Here is a 10,476-nt window from a genome sequence, read left to right as displayed (position 1 = left end):
CATTTCTCATGTAACAACACACCTTATCATTGAATCAATAACAAATATGATAGGTTCCTCAATCCCATCAAAGATACTTACAACCTTTACATTCCATAAACTCAAACATTCAATCAATAACCTTCAGTTAATCACAAAACTTTCACCATATCCATAAAAACTCATACCAATCAATCATGAGTCCATCCAATTCATGCTTCTAATCACCTTCCAAATCTGTCCCAGTTGTGACAGTTTTGATACCCTGCATTCTGTTATTAACATCTTTCAAACCAGACTCTATTTTTAAAATCTCTCTGGTCGAGACATAGATAACTAGGTTTTTTAAAACATATTCAAAAATAGTAACGATCCAATGGTTTGTTATAGATTTATGCCCTCTACACCAAGACTGTTTTGACTGTCATAGAAAAAACAAGAAATGTGCATGTACAGTCCACCTAGGGCATCAAATATCTCCCAAAATACAAACCCATTTGATATGAAATAAAATCCATCTAAAAGCCTCTTGAATCTACTCTCATAATAACTAATATTCAGAATTTTCCCATGGTTAAACTTTGGAATATGTTCAAACCCTTGCACACACACTTTGTAAATGAGGGTTTACAAACTGTTTTTACAAAAACTAACATAACTCATTCATTACTTCATAAAAAAACACCAAGCCAAAGACAAAAGAAAGTTAACTCATTGCCCTAACTTTTCATAATAATTATACACCATTTCCAGGCCTTACATGGCCGTACAATGCCTGGAAATAGAGAAGATAATTATTTTAGGACTGCAAAACAAAGGTTTTTGAATTCCCAATTTCAATCTAAATACAGTCCTTCTTTCTCTTTTTTATGGATCAACATTACATAATTTAAATAGTGATTCCCATCCTTGGGAACTCTCATAACTACCCTTTAACCAATTTGGAACTCCTCATTTATGCATTTTACATCCTTATTACCCTTATTTGGGTCTTTTAACACATTTTGGAACATTTCAACCTCATGAGGACCTTTTGGACAATTTATGAAAAATGGCTTACATAGCCTTACATTATGATTTACAATGACTCAAATAGACCTTATAAGATAAAAAATTATTGAAATTACTCATGACATCACTCTTGACCTCATGGAACATCTTGAAACTAGGTGCTCTTGCACCACCAGGACATTAGGGTTATCAGGGTTCTTATCATCATTTTCCTTCTCAGAAGAAGAGGGGGACCCGATCTTAGCCAAAGCAAAGGAGGAGGACATAAAAAATTTCTTATGACATGTTGAACTCTTCCTCAATTTGGGTTTAGAGCTTGAAGGAATTTCCACTTTATCTTTTTTCAGGGGAGGGGTAGTCTCCTCATACCTAGACCCAGAATCGTCATTCTTAGAGTTTCTTGCACTAGTCTCATCATTCTCAGAAGAAATATGGATAAAATCATCAGGGGGAGGAAGAGCATGAAAATGTGCATCAATACGAACTAGCAAGCCTTCACGCACAATGGGAAACTTAGCAGGGTTCTTACAGTGGTCACTGAAATTAGCCCTAAGGGCAGACATGAGGTAGAATGAGAAAGACATTTTCACTCCATGGCAGAAATGATTCAAAATAACAAAATGGTGGCCATACACCCTAGTATACCAACCATCCAAAGTGAGATAACTCATAGTTACCTTGAGAAGCTTCTGCCAGAAAGGTTTGATGACCGCAATATCATAGTAGCTAGTCGTCTTCTTGACAATTTTAGCCCACTCCTCCTCCTCCTTAGGGAAACCCTGCATAGCTTGCTCCATGTATAGCCTATCTCTGTAATACTTCATTCCATCCATATATAACTCAGTGACCTGATCAATAAGGGCTTCATCTACCAGGACCCTCCGACCGTGAAGAATAATCGAGCCATCCTTCCAGTTTTTAGCAAAATACCTGGTAACATCTTGATTTTGCCCTTGAAGCCTCTCAATGTAATTAGTAAACCCACCTTTCTTCAGAATGCACCAAAGCTTCTCTTCATTCTTAACTTGCACACAACTAGGCGGCTCAATTCTCTTTCTGGCACCACCCATTTTCTCAGGCTCACTGTAATTCTCTCTACAATGAATTTCTAGAGTTAAGGCAATCCTTCAGAAAATGTATGAAATCACCCACGAAATAAATTATGTCCTCTCTGGCCACCTATCTTAGAATGCAAGGTATTGGCAGTTCTAAAAATACGCAAAGTCATAATAGTACTAATAATCATTAACTTTACTCCCCTAACTTCGCTCGTGGAGCAGATACATCGCAAATTCAAAGTCCAACCTGTCACCATGGGTCCACCAAAGTTGGGTTTTAAACGTCACTCCCTTGTTGGGAAGGAAGTCAGAAATCGCATTGGCTTGTCTATAAACATGAGCAAACATACATTTATCAAAGGTTTTAATAATGTCTTTGACTTTTTTCATCCAAATATCAACATTCCAAGCCGGAGTAGAATTTCCTTTAAGGTAATTGATAATGCTCTTGGACTCCCCCTCGACCCAAACAAGCTTATAATTGTTCTATTTTGCAAGTTTAAGACTGTGATATGCCCCTATGGCTTTGGTAACATTATTAGTATGTTTACCAAGAGGGATAGCAATAGCAAAAATGAAGTTGCCATTGTGATCCTGTATCACTCCACCACAACCAGCTTGACTCGGGTTCCCTTTAGCCGTGCCATCAAAATTGATTTTGACCCAACCCTGGGGAGGAAAGTTCCAACTAATGTTGTCCCTGAGGTTGACCTTAGGTGTAACCATATGATGACCAAGATTACAGCCCTTGACAACATTGACTTCATACTCCTTAAGTATGCCACTATGAGAGAGAACATTGGGGCTAACAACCGAGAGGTTATCAGAGATGGCTCTAGAAATTTTCTTGAAAATAATATCAAAAGGGAGATGGGTGTCCCTGAAGATGTGATTGTTAAGTTCTTTCCATAAGCCCCATGCCATATGGGGAAACACAAAAAACCAAATCTTCTTTATGAAGGGATTTCTAGAGGGCGGATTCCATTGGTGCACAAACTCCTTAACTGTTCCCGATAAAGTCCAGCAAAGATCCCATTTCTGAAGCACCAGACTCCAAATCTAAAAGGTGTAAGAGAAATGTAAGAACAAATGGTCCACAAATTCAGCTGCCTGCAAACACAAGTAGCATCTGTTTGGGATAGCAAAGCCCCTCTTAACAAGATTGTTAGTAGTTAAGATTTTATTAAGAAATAGGAGCCAAAAAAATATATTGACCTTAGGAGAAAGGTTCTTAATCAAAAATTTAGAACACCAGGGCACATAAGGTTCCTTACAGACATCTAGAGAAGGCACATAAAACTTCCCATTGGGGTTGAATTTCCAGATTAGTTCATCTTCCACACTTTCCTCCAAACCGAAAGAATTTAGGGAAATTTACAATTGGGTAAAAGAAGGATTAATAGCAAGAAGATTAACCCACTTACCCTCCTTCCAATAGTCAGCCACCATGGGGCCATGAGAAGCCACATAAAGATATTTTAATGATCCCAGAGTAGGATCCAAAGCCAATGAGTGATGCCCAATCCCAAAATCATCCCAAAACCAGATTTTTCTACCATTCCCAAGCTTCCAGTAGGCTCCCCAGCTAGCCACATCCCTATCCTTGAGAATATTTTTCCAAAGATGAGAACCAATAGGGATCTGAGAAGAACTCAAAAAATCCTGCAAAGAATGAACATTAGAAATATATTTATGTGAATTAAAATTGAGGGGCCTGCACTTGCAGGAAGGCCAATAGCCTAGAGCACACTGCCCATCACAAAAGGAGTCTCACTGACTACATGGAAATCTAGACTATAATCCATAGAAATGAATGAACTGCAAAGATAGCATCTCCTATGCCTGAATACAATTCTGGTTAAGCTCAATACCAGAGGACTAAATCCTCTTACATAAACCCAACTTGATCACCAATGATCGACCAAATCCTCTATTTGGATGATTATTACATTATTTGCTCCTTACATATCCATACCATGATGATCTACAATGAGATCTTACATCATATATATATACAAACCCTTGACCATAAAAAATAAGGTCGGCCACCAGACAATAAAACAATTACATAATTACAAACATGTCGTCTATAGACCAAACAAATAATATCCAACCCATAAGACATCCTGGAAATACATCGAGAGGTCTAATCCAGATGTTACATTAAGTTGGTCCATAAATTAAATACATCAGGACCCAATATAGGTCCACACACGCTAAAGCAATGATCCCAATCAACTAAGTCTCTAACCTGATCACCATCAGCATCCTAAATCTTCACCAGAAGTCGCACCAACACCACTTATGCATATCACCAAAGATCTTCATCAAAGCTTTTTCGATGAAACCCTCGTCGACACAACAAATCAAGCTTCCAAGCAAAATGGATAGCATCCAATCACCAGGACAAAACCAACTGACTAAACATGAATCAGAACAACATGAATAAGCCAATTCCATAACCCAAACATACTAGAGCATACTGGATCATGTAGGATCCAATCCAACCAGGACTAGAAGGGTGTTGGTAAAGCATCCAAAATAGCTAGTGTTGACATCAATGCAACACACAATCAATTCCTCCAAATTGACAACAACGTTCTTGGTTTGCAGATTTCACAAGAAGGTAAAGGGATATTTATCTCTCAAACCAAGTATGCCAAAGATATGCTGAAGAAGTTACAAATGGAAGACAACAAACCTGTAAGTACCCCCATGGTGACCGGATGCAAGTTGAGAAAGGATGATGAATCACTCGTAGTGGATCAGACATTGTATATATCCGTGATTGGTAGTTTGTTATATCTTACTGCTTCTAGACCAGATATACTGCAGGCAGTATGCATGGTGGCTAGATTTCAAGCTGCACCCAAATAGTCACATGTTAATGCAATCAGGAGGATATTCGGGTATCTACAAGGGACACTTGATTATGGACTATGGTATCCTAAGAAAGGAGTTTTTATCTTACAAGCCTACACTAATGCTGATTGGGTAGTCTGTATTGATGACCGGAAGAGCACAAGTGGTGGTGCATTCTTCCTAGGTAACCAATTGGTCTCATGGCACAATAAGAAGCAAGATTCAATCTCCCTATCTACTGCTAAAGTAGAATATATTGATATTGCCACATGCTATTCTTAGGTGCTATGGATGAAACAGACCCTCAAGGATATTTAGGTAGAAATGCCTAACCCCATTTCCATTTGGTGTGACAATTCAAGTGCAATTAACATATCAAATAACCCGGTTATGCACTCAAGGATAAAGCACATTTCCATCAAATATCATTTTCTCAGGGAGAAAGTGGCAGATCAGGAAGTTAAGGTAGAATATGTCCCTACAGGTGAAGAAGTGGTTGACATCTTCACCAAACCTTTACTGGTAAGTACATTTGAGTATCTGAGACACAAGTTAGGAGTTGTGTCACTAGCTTCATGCACTTAAATATGTATGAAGATCTATGGTTAAGGGGGAGTTCACTACCATATCTTTAGATTCTTGGACCATATGTTGGACTCGGGGGGAGAATACATAGTCTAACCGGGGAGAATGAACCAGATACAGAAATGACCAAGATGAAGAAATGTCCTCACCCTTTATCATTGTTGTCAAAGGGGGAGAATGACCGATTGAAAAAATGCAGTGTGTGTTGACATCAATGCCAAAGGGGGAGATTGTTGGCATTGTATTGTCATTGATGTCAACCGGTATGCAAGCAGGTAAGTAAGGTATGCTACTAGTATGCAGACATAAGTATTATATATCGGTAAGCAAGCAAGGGACAAATAGAAAGGAACATGATCACCGGTATGCAAGGAGATGTGTAGTCAACCAGGATGCATGAGGAGATTGATGCATAATAGTTGGAGACAATTGAAGACTACAGACTATGGGTATGTAGGCAAGAGCAGTATCAACCGGTAAACAGGGCCACCAGTGAGCATGTATGAACAAGAAAAAGACAAACTAACAGAGTGAATGATTGACGAATCACATAGAGTGTGAACGCATAACCAGGAGCAATCCAAGTTAGCTTGAATTAACCAGAAGAACAGTGAAGAGATGATAAAAGGGTTGATCAATCATTTCATGACCGGTAGGGAAAGAAGACCGGTAGCATAAGGCGATAACCGACAATGTGTTTAGCCGGTGACTAAGTTTAAGCCGACACAGTGGACTGAGCTAAGGTGGATGTTGACTAAGATGCCACGTGGTCTCTAAGTGGCAAGTGAACAATGCATCATCGAAGTAGTTGGTGATTGGTAAGACATTTAATGCAAACTGCATAAACCACGGGATGATGACAAAGGTTTGCAGCTTGAAGCAGAATGATAGAATAAGAATGAGATTGGTGATGTAAGGATCGATGCAGGACATCGAGTAGAAGATCATATTTGGTGAAGAAAAATATCCAGAGCATTTATGGTGATTGACAAAAACAAGAGCCATGTTTTCCAATTATAGTAAGCATGTTCTGGAAGGAATGGAAATGGTGGTGAAGCTTGATTTGTTGCAGGTTGTCGATCGTGGAGAGGAGATCCAATGTGATCTGATATGGTTTGTGGTAGGTAGAAGAAACCCTAACCACAGATAGTTTGAACCTCATTTTGGTGGGAAAACTTATGTATAAATATGCATATTGAAGAGATGACATATGATGTCAGTTGCAAGAAGAGAGTGTGCTTGAGAAAGCATAGAGATAATCAGTTTGAGAGTTCATCACAGAAGATTGAATTGACTGAGTATTTGAAGGTAGAATCGGTAAGAGGCTTTAACCTGTAGAGATAGGGAAACCGGTGAACTGTTATAGAGTTAACAGTCAAGGGTACCAGCAGAGATTGAATCGGTACGAAGGAATCACAGAGTGAAAGAGTGCAGATTGAAGATCAGGGGAAGTTAAGAAAGGCAGAGGCTGACTGGTAAGGGATCAGAGAGAGTGAATTGATAACCAGTAGTGAAAGAACCGGTGAAACAGAGAAGAGTTGTAACCAGTAGAGAGAAGTTGAATAGGTGTTACAAAACTCATTTGTAACAAGGTACTTTCATTGTAATAAGTTGTTATTTCATTGTATATCACTGATTTAGTGCATGGTGCAGGGGTTGGTTCTCCTTTGGGTTGGTGCCCATAAATAGTTAGGGGTTGGTACTCCTTGGGTTGGTGCCCTAAATCAATAGGGGTTAATGCTCCTTGGGTTGGTGCCCTAAATCAGTATAATATTGTTGTTTCATTGTGAGGCTAGATTGGAGCAGTAGACTCCAACAACTTTTCTCACTGAGGTTTTTTCCCACATTGGGTTTTCCTCGTATAACTGGTGTTATGTGGTGTGTCTTTTGTGTATGATTGATTGTTAGGGTTCTCATTGTTACTGATCACACACACACACACACACACACACACACACACACACACACACACACACACACACACACACACACTACTTGAGTTTGTTTGAAATCACTGATTCACCCCCCCTCTTAGTGACATGTTGTGTTCTACACAAAATCACTCTTTTATGGCCAAAGACCTGCAAACACATTAAAAATCATGAAATAGATCAAATCCAGGACATGGAGTCCCACCAAGTGTGCCAGAAATGTAGACCAGAAAGTGGGAACACCATGGGGGATTCACTGGATAGGCAATATTATATCACATGCATTCATATTGGGGGGTTTAATATCCCAAAAATGAGGGTACAATATATTGCCTATCGATAAAAATAGGGGGTTTTTTAATTTGGGCTATGAAAAAAGAAATATTTGGTGAAAATGAGGGGGCTTTTAATTCAGCCTATGTATTGAGAGGGGGTGACAAAAAAGGAGTTTAGGGGAATATTTTTTTTAAATATGGGGATTCTTTAGTATGCCATGAACGCACGTGCTATAACCTAGGTTCATTAAGTGAAGGCCCTATGTGGAACACTATGTTCATTCTTAGATAATCACCAAATTCTCACATCAAATCTTAATATCTAACCTATCCTACAGAGAATGTAATATGGGAGCAAAGAACATAAACTTCAAATCCTCAAGCATGTCATGATCAAAGCAAATGAAATTCTAATACAATGACAATAGCATCATAAAGCATAGAAAACAAGAGGAGATGAACATAAAAATCATAAGAAACATGAACAATAACATCAAATGCATAAACATGAATTAATAACTCCATTGAAGATCTCCATAGTTCTCAACACTCCTTCAGAATGATAGTAGTGTTGCCCTCATAAATATGCAAGCACAAGTATTCAGACAAAATGAAAGCTCAAGCATAGTGGTTAACCCAAAATTAGAGGCAAAGAGTTGAATATATAGACTTTGAGGGAATTTGATCAACGATTGAGTTTGAATTGGACATAGAAGAGATTGAATGACTTAGATTGTGTACAAGAAACTTTGCCAAAGATAGGGAGAGAGTGGATAATCTAGTGAAAGGAATCCAAAGGCAAGTGGCAAGGTTGGAAGAAGAAGGACAAGTGATAGAGATTGTAAGAGAGTGGAGAGGTGGAGAAAAAGGGAGTATTAAATAATAAAATTATTTAATTTCTTTAGCAAGTGGTTAAAAGAATAAAAATTTCATCTATTTACCGAGTTGAAAAGGGAAAAGAGGAAATATAAGGATAAATTAAAGAACTTATTCAACTATAGAATAATAAAATTAGATATTTAAATAATTAAAATTATTTAATTTAAAAGGGATAGAGGAATATGGTAAGATTTAATTAATTAATTAAAGGTAAATGATCAATTAATTAAATAACAATTTTTTTTAATTAACATTAGAAGAAAGAAGAAATATTAATAAGGCAATGAAATTATTGAAGAGAATTGGCGACTAGAAGAAGGGTTGATTTTTGGTGTCTACAGATGGAAATAAATATTTTTTTTAATCATAAATTTGCCTAAATTGTATATTTATAGACATTGCTTACAACAGTAAACAAATTTAGATGGTTAATAGGCTTTAAGCATTATGATTCCTAAAACTACATTTACTAATCATATTGAGGGTCAAAGGGCCAATTGATTTTTTTGTCACTAATACCCAAAAAAGAGTAATGTTGAAAAGATTTGAATGTTCACCTAAGTTTCATGTATTGTTAGGTCATCCAGTCATCTTGTTATGAATAATTTTTTAAAAAATTGTTGCAAGAGAGAAAAATACTTTGAAAATCTAGCTCCCTTAGAAACAAGCATGAGTGTTGACTCTAAAATTTTCATTCTAAATGATGCAATTACCAATGAAAGACATATGTTAAAGGGGTCTCTCTCTCTCTCTCTCTCTCTCTCTCTCTCTCTCTCTCTCTCTCTCTCTCTCTCTCTCTCTCTCTCTCTCTCTCTCTCTCTCTCTCTCTCTCTCTCTCTCTCACATTGAGGGTCAAAGGGCCAATTGATTTTTTTGTCACTAATACCCAAAAAAGAGTAATGTTGAAAAGATTTGAATGTTCACCTAAGTTTCATGTATTGTTAGGTCATCCAGTCATCTTGTTATGAATAATTTTTAAAAAAATTGTTGCAAGAGAGAAAAATACTTTGAAAATCTAGCTCCCTTAGAAACAAGCATGAGTGTTGACTCTAAAATTTTCATTCTAAATGATGCAATTACCAATGAAAGACATATGTTAAAGGGCTCTCTCTCTCTCTCTCTCTCTCTCTCTCTCTCTCTCTCTCTCTCTCTCTCTCTCTCTCTCTCTCTCTCTCTCTCTCTCTCTCTCTCTCTCTCTCTCTCTCTCTCTCTCTCTATCTCTATATATATATATATATATATATATATATATATATATATATATATATATATATATATATATATATATCTGTGTCTGTGTGTGTGTGTAGTATCATAAATTTTAATAAGGTAGGACTATTCTAATTGATACCTTATTAACCAAAGGGGACAAGTCTTCTTCATTTCTTTAGGGTGGGTTATTGAAAGTTTTGAGTTTATCATGAAATTTTATCATTTGAATTAGTACATGGGTTTCTTATAAAACTCCTTAAATTATCTTAGGTCACTAACTTTAACCTTAGTCATTTTTTAGCATCATTCTATTCTATAAGAGTATCCAACATCTTATACTTTATGAGACCATTATGTATTGAAGGAAAAACAAATAAAGCCTCTATTTTCGATCCCTTAAGTGGTTTCTTGAGCACTTCCTGCCTTAGTCATCTTCAAAATGACAAGACATGTCTACCTTGTAACTTAAAAGTTTAGTTAGGTTTTATGAGCAGTTAGTGGTATATTGAGAAGGTCAAGTTATGAAAAAATAAGGCAACAACTAAACAATAAGTGAACTAAAGTGTTATTAGAAAGGATTAATATCCAACCCTTTATGAAGTGGTCTATTTTTCAAAGTTGATGTACTCCCTATCATAAGGACTAGCTTAGACTCACATGTATGCTCCACAAAACTCTTAGGTT

The sequence above is a fragment of the Cryptomeria japonica genome, chromosome 4 (genome assembly GCF_030272615.1).
Source record: "Cryptomeria japonica chromosome 4, Sugi_1.0, whole genome shotgun sequence".
In the NCBI taxonomy this organism is placed as follows: domain Eukaryota; kingdom Viridiplantae; phylum Streptophyta; class Pinopsida; order Cupressales; family Cupressaceae; genus Cryptomeria; species Cryptomeria japonica.
This window is presented reverse-complemented; position numbering follows the sequence as displayed.